The sequence below is a fragment of the Condylostylus longicornis genome, unplaced genomic scaffold, assembly GCF_029603195.1.
Source record: "Condylostylus longicornis isolate FDR11 unplaced genomic scaffold, ASM2960319v2 ptg000019l, whole genome shotgun sequence".
NCBI classification, from domain to species: Eukaryota; Metazoa; Arthropoda; class Insecta; order Diptera; family Dolichopodidae; genus Condylostylus; species Condylostylus longicornis.
This window is the reverse complement of record NW_026577988.1, coordinates 1,173,739-1,183,967: the sequence shown is the minus strand read 5'-3', so window position 1 is coordinate 1,183,967 and position 10,229 is coordinate 1,173,739.

Below are 10,229 nucleotides of genomic sequence, written 5' to 3'. Positions count from 1 at the left end.
TTTTTTCTTTTATAATTATTTTGCTTTGTTCTATTTTTTGTAATTAAGAATGAAAACGAAAAATATAGGTAATTTCTATTGAATACCTAAAATTAAACCAAATCTTAAGTATATTTTACGAAATATTTTTAAAAGACAACGAAAACCAATTAAACAATACCGTTTAAAAAAATTTCCGATTAAGATTTTATGATTTCTAAGAAGTAAAGTAGGTCTTTGTAAATAAAATTTTTATATTTATGCGATAATTATTCCATAACAGGCATGTGCAACCTACGGTGTTAAATTTAACAAAAATTGAACCTGACACACTTGCGGCAAGAATTAATTGCATATGTACACAAATTAATTAAAAAAAGATTTCAATTTGGTTAAAAAATCAGAAAATGCCAAGTTTGAGTTCTCGCATTTTCCCATATTCACACACCTCTTGGAATTTTCGATAGAATGAACATTTTGTAATTTTTAATGATGGCAAATTAGTTTGCTAAAGAAACCAGAAACACTAACTAGATACTACTTTAAGTAAGCCAACTCTTGCATTCTTTTTACTTTTTAACCAACAAATCATAGTTCTGCAATGGTTCCGCATGCCTGTTTTAAATTTCATTCAAAAATAATTATAAAAGTTCTTTATATTTTTGTGCTTTTTTAATTGCAATTTTTTAATTACTTTTAATCACAAAACAGAAAAAACAAAAACATCGTAAAATTTAAAGAATTTTTATTTTAGAGGAATTCCATGTGCGCTTAATAAATTCCTGAAATAAATAAAAAAGCTTAATTTATCGCTGTCATAATTTGTTTATTTACTTATGCTTTTTTCTTCTTTTTGTAAATTATTGGAATGCCCAAAATTTTATGATTACGATAATTTACAAAATCTGCGTCTATTAATATTAAATTTAATTAAGCAATACTCAATTCTTTATCACTAAAAAATTATCTTTGAAAATTTTTATGTTGATTGTCTAGAATTTTTTTTAAACATTGCAAATTTGGGTTTTGCCAAAAGTATAAATATGATAAGGGATCGAGAAGAATTGTAAAAATTTCTTAGACTTTCCGGCGAATATTAAATACTTTACTTAACCTACATTAAATTTGAAACGGTACTAAATAATATTAGAAAAATTTGTATTGAATTTTGAACTTTTTAATTATTTAAAAATAATTTTTTTGATTAAAAGAAGACAATAAATTTTTTTAAGAACACCCGATATTAAGGCTTATGAATGATACAAAATTTGAGCATTTAATCGAATGGTCTCGGATCCAAACCCTATTCAGGTCATAATAAAAGTGATACTTAATATTAAATAGCTTATCTATCAATATTTCAGGTTCAAACATATGCTATTGAAGAGTGTATCAGAAGGAATCATAGGAGGAGTCAGATTATGTCGGATAGTAGAGCGATTTTTGGGACGCACCCGTCTGATGGTACAAACTGCTAAAGGAATACGTTGATGTCCTTAACGTACTGGCTAGGTATAACAAGGTAACTTTAATATCAGTGCCAAGACCTTATGGCATAGACGAAAATGAGAAAGCTGATGTTCTCGTGCATAGCAGAGCGCAAACTCCTTTTATTGAGCTGGAACCATGCTTTCGGATGTCAAGCGCAAAGGTTCTGCGGGCTCTAAATGACTTGGAAGAACGCACCAGGGTCAACTAATAAGACATTTGTCCGGGCCTTTCTCAATTCAGAAATTTATATCTTCCGTGGGACCGTTAGGTGGAAGGTTGCCACACTTGGCTGTCCAGATTTGAGTATACTAGCAGGTTTACTCACCGCACACTGCCTCTCAATGGTGCATCTGGAGAGAATAGGCAAGGCAGTGAGTAAGGACTTTACCTGGAAGAAGACAAAACGGCAGAGTTCTTATTCTGTAAATGCAATATCCCCTACTACTGGGATGCCTCAGAAGCAATACTGGGAACCTTGTGGTTTGGGGTAGCTGCTATACTGCAATTTGTTAGCAACCTAGATATAGCATTATTGTAGGTGGGATGGGAATCATAAAAGATCCTATGGGTTAAAATGAGAAGAATCTAAGAGCCTCAGCCGCCCACTGCTGATTTTTCTTTATAATTTTTATTATAAAGAAGAATTTACAGCTGGTTGTAAATACACAATAAATAGTGAAACTTAACCTTGATGATAAAAAGTGCAACACAGGGTCCTAAATGCTCAAAAGTAGAGTAAAATAAAAAAAAAAATACATATTATATTGCATGCTACGTATGAGCAAATGTTTTCGAAATGAGAATGAAGCTCGTTTAGTTTTGATCAGATTGATGAGTGTTTTTTGGTGGAGTGGTCATTGATGTAAATCATGTGGGTAAGAAAGATGTATTTTCAAATTTATGAAAAATTTTCAGTATGAAATAGTTTGCCAATCCAAAAGCCAATGCACATATACATAGCTACATAATATACTTGATAGAGTTTGTATTTATGTGTTTATAATGTTTATATTGCACCAATGTGTACATGACTTAAAAGAATTTGAACTTTTTTCTATTGTTATTCCAATATTGTACAAGTATACGAGTTCAAAAACACTGAAATAAAACAATAAAAAACTCAAACAATTTAAAGAAGATTTAATAAAAAAAAAAAACTGCGTTCGTTTTGTATATGCGGTGATGAACTTTGAAGGTTCAATTTAATAATATCCAAATACAACCACCCACCACCACCACCTCTTCCGTTCCACGTTGTTAATTAATTTAATAGTGTTTTTAAAAAATTCAAACAATAAATTCAATAAAGTAGAACAAATGTTTCCGACCTCATTTTACCTTTTCGTTTATAATATTTTCAGCTTATGTTTGTTTATTAACATTTTTTTTTATTTGATTTTAATTTAAACTTTAATGCACACGATAGATTTATGTGCGTTTTTTGTTTTTGGAATATTGTGAAACTTTTATGTTATGGAGAATTATTGTGAAACTATTGTGAATTTATAATTCAAACAAACAAGAAGCAGAACAAAAAAAGAAAAACCTTGATGGATAATAAAATTTATTTTAATACATAAGGTTTTCACAATTTTATGCTTATAAAATGGTTGCAATGGATTGCTAAGTACAAAATATTCATAAATAACCATTTGAAACAATAAAATAAAAAGTATACATATATGCATATTATATGTTTGCATATTATATTAACAATTTTGTATATAGTGTGAAATATTTATGTTGAAAATTAACGTGTGAACGTGTGTGTGTGCAAATATGCGCGTATAAACTCACAAACAGAATATTTAAAAAAAGAAAAACCTCGCATATAGAGTAGGTATGATAAATAGAAGGAAAATTCATAATAAAAAAAGAAAACGCAACACCAAACACTCATGTTCACGTCAAATCGTTAAAGCGTATATATTACAACATGTATGTATGGCCGCGTGTGTGTGTGCATTGCGATACTATTTAATAGTATACGAGTGCGATGATGAGTACGTTAAGAATTACTTACATAAGTAGGTACATGAATGTATGAATGGATGAATTGTTATTATTTTTTTTTTTTTACTTAAAGAATGTTGTTGTTATTGTTCTTATGTTGTTTGCTATTATTGTTTTTGTGTTGCGTTTCTACGTTTTTTGTTTTTTGTTGTGTTGTGTTATGTTTGTTACTATAACGCATTCTCTTCCGCTCATGAATTTTTACGCAATTAATGTTGGAATTTATTTTTTATTTTTTTGTGTTTTTGTTCCCTTTTTTTCTTTATGTCAAATTTAACTTTAAAAGCGCCAGTAACTTCAAAGCTTTTGGTATTTTTTTTTTGGAAGAAAAAAAAGAAACCATTTTTTTTTTCTTAAAAACTATTTATTGTTGTTGTCGTTAGGTCAAAGTGGATTGCCTTCAACCGTTCAAGTTCTGTTTTTTTTTTTTTCAATTTTTTTCTTTTCCCTTTTCAATTTTTTCTTTTTCTATTTTTTTTTAACGAAATTAATATACATATAGAAATATTTTTTGTTTTTTTTTTTATAGTGTTTTATTGTTAAATATGTGCTGCGTAATTTATAAAAAATAAGAGAGGAAAAAAAAAGATTTTCTATTTACAATGTAATTTAAAGATTGTAAGGATGCCAGATCAATTGAAAGCGAATGTGAAGCACATGTGAAGCATTAAAGGACATTTATTGAGATACGAGTAGTAAACAGGATTCATGCATACGCATATGACAAGTCTAGTAATTGTGCAGGGTCCAATACGCCGACTCGAATTTTAAAGGGAGAAGACTTTCCGAAATGTCAAAAGTTCTCTAACTTCTGATCTAGTTAGAAAAAAGTTGGCGTTATTTGGATGCTGTTAAATACAGGAATATTATTCATGAAAAATACAGGAAAACGTAAATATTTCCTTAAAAATATTTACAAGTATGTGAAATATGTGATTCAACAGTAACACACAAAAAAAAAAGAGTCAACTATGGTCCTACATACAGTCTTCAAATTTATTAGGATGCAATGAAATGCATGTGTTTTTCATCTAAACTATCATTTTGTATATTGGTAATATGGTAACCTTAAACTACGTACATAAAATTCGATACAAATATCATAATAGTATTAGTTAAGGTCCGAATATTTTACTATAACATTCCAGAATAGAAAAAGAAAGAAAACGCATATTTTATTTTGTCGTATATACAAAGTACAAAATTAGAAAGAGAAAAGAAACCCTATTAAAAAAGTTTTTTTTTCGTATTTTCCCTATTCTTTACAAATTTTTATAGTAGGGCTTAACTAATACTTAAGAAGATATTATTTGAGTTTCATAAGATTGAAAAATCTACTAAAATAATAATAATTTTTTTTTCTTTTAGGTTATAAGTTTTATGTAACATGACGTCATACGGCCACATTAATTATTATTGTAAGTCATTCAATCTTCATCATCAAAATGTTTTCTAAATGGCGTTGAAGGCCACATCAATGAAATCAAATAACATACAAAAGAAAGAGGAAAAAACAAAAAATTAAAGAGGAAATATAAGCAAAAAGAATAAAAGCTATGATTGGTTTACTATTATTACAATCCAAAAACAACAACAACAATTATACTCAAAATCACATATTAAAAAGAGAATAGTACAAAAAAGCAATGACATTCAATAAAATAACAAAATTCGATTTCAAAATGTCCGATATATTATTTAGGAAAACGAAATAAGAAAAGCAGAAAACATTTAAATTAAAGAAAGAGAACATAAAAACAAAAGGGGGCCTCAAATCAAATTTAGATTGATTAAGGAAATGTTATTGTGATGTATTACTTCTTTTGGGATCTTATATTACTTCATCACCCGAAGTGATGAATTTTTATATCACTTCAGTTTTTTTTTCTGTTTTTATTGTTCTTAATATCTTAATATAAAAATATTACAAAAATGCATTATCGATGCATGAATACAATCAAGAACATTTAAATGGACGCAAAGAAAGCATTCTAAAATTAATAAAATCTGCAAGATTTCAGCATTTGTCTTATGTTACTATGGCACAAGTTATATTTCTAACATGAAACCCATTTAAGTTTATAATTTCATGATGGAGAGAATGGAGTTCGTTGTTTAAAGTTCTTGCGCCGGGAAATATAAAACTTTAGGGAAGAGAATTTAGTAGAATAGTGCTGCCAAGCATGCAATGTTATGAGTTTAATTGAAGAATGCGTTTGGTAAGTTTTCAATATTATGTCTTTAATTTAAAAATTATAAAATATTTCTCAAAAAGAGTTTTAACCAATGCTCTATTACATTTTAGGTAGACCTGGATGTCTTATTATCAAAATTCTTTACTAGTCGGGTGTGGACCTTTTGTATGTGATTATAAACAATTGTATTTAATTTTTTATTCTGTTGCCTACTTATAAAATTCTGCAATACAGCGTCATTTTTGTCCACCACTATGAATTTCATAAAAATTAAAAAACTCTTGATAGAAAATAGCATTAATGCAACACTCGAATACTTTATACATAAATGTTGGGAACTCGTTACCTTTAATATGGATTAAAAAATTGTTAAGAAAAATAACAATATCTAAGATTTTATTGTGTGTGAGAACTAAAATTATTATAGAAATTCTTTAAAAAAAAACACTAACCACGAAATTCTTTTTAAAATAAAAGGAAAAAAATCGGATTTCATTTTATTCACCTAATAAATTTCTTTATAGTTCATTTTAAGGTTCTCAGAGCGTAATTTATATTTCTTGTTTTTCATCTTGAATGTTACAAATATTAAATCCAAATGATTAAAAAAAAAACAAAGAGAATAAGAGAAAAAAAACATTTTCTATGAGAAAACTTTTCTTACAATGGTTGAGTATAAAAGAATCGGCCTTTATTTTATAAGAGTTTTTAACCTTTAAAGGAAAATTTTATCAAAAGATTTTATTTTTTTATATTTTGCTTCTGTTTTCTTTTCCTCTCATTTATGGAAAATCTCAGATTCTTTAATAAATGATGAAATGTGATTATAATTTTTTTTTTAATTATCTTGTAATGAAAAAATAAATAATAATCTGAGAAAAACGTTAATTATAAATTTCATATCACATTAAGTTTTTAATTAACACTGTTGTAATCTTATTTAAAGTTTCCGAGATTATCAAATGCGATTAGAGCTAATGTTTTATGCGCAGGAAGACTCTTTTCGTGAATAAGTTCGGAATTATATTTTCTTATCAATTGGCTAATTTTCGTTATGACCTCTTTCACGATAAAATGCATATGTTCTTACGACATCATCATACTTTAAATAATTAAAAAAATCCGGAAGCTTAAATTGAGATGCACTTGTAATGTGTACTAAAATATTAAAAAAAATTTATTAAAATCAGAAAACAAAATGAAAAGACATGACCAGATCTTTCTTTTTAACTTTAAAAAAAAAAATTCGCTAAAAACTATCTCAAAGGTGATCTACAGGTTCGTAAATCTTCATGCCTTAAAAGTGTATTACGAGAATTCGCAGTGGAAACAATGAGAGGGCGATTTTGTAATTGAATCAAAATTCGTATATTGGTTCATAACAGAAGTGCAAGTTGTCATGCTCGAAAAAATCATTAATCTGAACCACTTAAATCTCAATTTTAATTTCATAGTGATGAGTCGCCTTTAAGGCCTTATTAATTTTGCTTTCTTTTACAAATTCTATTAATTTTATTGTGACTGTAAATTATTATTGAAAGTATAAACTAAAAATAGATATCAAGTATTGAAAATGACACCCCCATATTTTTTATGACTCAAATATCATACAAATTATTCGATTAATATTTTTATCAATATTTTTTTTTAACATTTTTGGTGTATGACCACATAAGATCAATTTAAGAAGTTGACCGACTCAATTGATCATATCTAATTTTTTTTTTATCAGAAAAGGGCGTTTAATATTTTTTTATTTATTTTTCAAGACAATATTTAATATTTGACATCATAATGGTGCTTAAATTGTAATGTAGCCAAAGAATTCTTCATCATTTAAATTTTCATTTTCATAAATAGTTTTTGCATTAAAAAATAAATTTTCTCTCTGTAAAACGAGAAAAATAGTTTGAAAAATAGTTTTTCATTTATATGGATAAATAAAAAGTTCGTGACCTAAAGTAACCCAAATTCGCTTCTTTAAAATTCTTAATATTAAAATCGGGAAAAAAATATTATGCTTATGTCTGAGTAGAGAATTAAATGGAAAATGTATGTGTATGAGTAGAAAACTATATTATTTTGCATATTTACATTAAATATAATGTGCAGAAATATTGCTTTAAGCCTATAATAATTATTTTTTATGCATATTTTTATATTTAGATATAGTGAAAGTGTATACATAAAAATAGTTTTAATATCCTTTTCATATATAAAAAAAATATCCTTTTTAAGTACATATTTTTCATGTTAATGAATGTTGATGTAAATGAATGAATAAATATAGCGTGTATTTTAGAGTCTTAAATGTGGGAATTACAAATTTTGAATTCCATTTCTTTAAGAAAATATTGCTAATAAAGAGAATGGCCGGTTCACTATAGAGAAATTTCGAACATAAGAAGCACAATTAAAATATTCGAGCATGTAGTCAGTACAAAATAAATTTATTTTATAGGCTCCATAGAAGAGTTCCATTAGCAGTTAGAAAGAATGAATCAAATGATACACTGTAAAAAATGTTGTGTTAAATTATACTAATAACTTAAAAAATCTAATTTCAATAACAGTAAGAAAACTTAAATAATATAAAATATCTTACTATACGGTAAAAATAAAATAAGATCGTTTTTTGCTCAATTGAACGGTAAATTCTTCAATAAAAGTAATGAAATTAGAAGAATTTCATCTCAGCAGAGTAATGTTAACCCCTCCATGAGGAGTGATTTTTGACTTGATAAATTAATATTTTGAGTATAATATATTTGTCGATAGTACCTTTATCGATAAAACCATTAGTTTTCCATATTTTAGCCCGAATTTAAAGTAAAATTACCATCTAATTTAATAAAATAAGTAATTTCCACCGAATAGTCTAAAAATTTTCTTAGCTTTGAAAACATATAGAAAATTTTTTCCGAATTATTTTTTTTAATTAAAAGAACTTTCAAAAATAATTTTTTTACAGTATATTTCTTACATTCGCATCTAATATAAATATGTACTGGACTAGGTACATTTAACTTAGAAAGGGTGCATAATAATAAATCTAGGAAAATTTTAATTAAAAATATCCGCCGGCCACATTTATTTTGTACTTTATTAAAATATTAATCAAATAAATTTTATTTTTACTATGGAAATCATATAAAAACATACGAAAATTATGCTAATTATGCAAAAATTTGGTTATCATTATAAGATACACTTAAATTCTCAACTTAATTAAAATGAAAACCAACAAAAATTCTATTTCAAAATTATAATTACTTTGAAGATGATATGATGAAAACCGAACGCAATCTCATTAATTATGTAATGTAATTGAATATTTTATTTTCCCATAGTTACTTTGAAAAGGTTATTTACGCTACATTAAAATTATGATGTAACGTGTGTATGCAAATAGTTCTTTATATATATATATACATACATACATTCATTATTATTTCAAAAATTTTCTAAGATTTTATTTAAATATTCTTATAATATTAGAGTGTATGATATGAAAATACACTATTACTATTATATTGTATTGTATTACTTAATTTACATTCCAGACCCTTCGAATAAAAAAAAAACTTTTCTGCATATTGAGATTTAGAGAAATTTAATTACATTGAAAATAAAAAAAAAGAAAAAGAAAACAATGTTCTCATGTTATTGGAATGGAATTTATTAAAAATATTCACAATTTTTTAAAATAAATATTGTAGACCTCAATTTGATTTCCTATAAAATACATATACATATAGTTTATATTATAAGAAATTATTCATTACAGGGGAATCGCAATACCACCATGCTTCTATGATTCTATTACATATTATACAATTTTTTAGAATTGGGAAATACTACATGATGATGCAATATAGTAGAATTAGAATGATGTCTGCTTCATGCTTGAATTCAATTCATTTAAAAATGCTTGGAATTGTATAGAAAAAAGATTACAAAAAAAAATGAAATTAGTGATTCGAAATTTCTTTAAATTGAAGCCAATATAGACCGCATATATGGATTATATTGCAAGTACTTATGTTAGCTAACAAATTCAATTTACACTGACAAATTTTTGTCATAATATTTCTTTATGATTTTAGATAAATTACAAGTGGTTATACTAAAATATGCCGTAGTAAGCGGGGACGTAATTTGAAAAATATTTAGCGAAACCATGTTCTAATATTATATTCTTAAAATTTTCTTATATTCTTCAATTGCGCAGATACAAACCTTATAAGTGCAACCGTACAAAACTCTAAACTTTGTAGTATTAAAGTTCAACTCTACACTGTAGTATTGCAATATGTCTGCCAAATTGAAGTCAGGTTTTAACAACTAACTGCAATATTGGTATAAAACACTTCAAAAAAGAACTTGAAACAACAATTATGGAAATAAATTTTTTAAAATACATATCTCAATTAAATACCTATACATATTTCAATTTTTTCAAATGCAAGTTTAGATTATAAAAAGAAATCAAGCTCCAATTATTAAGACGCCTTAAAATATGGAATTTTTTTTTTTAAATTAACTAGACTC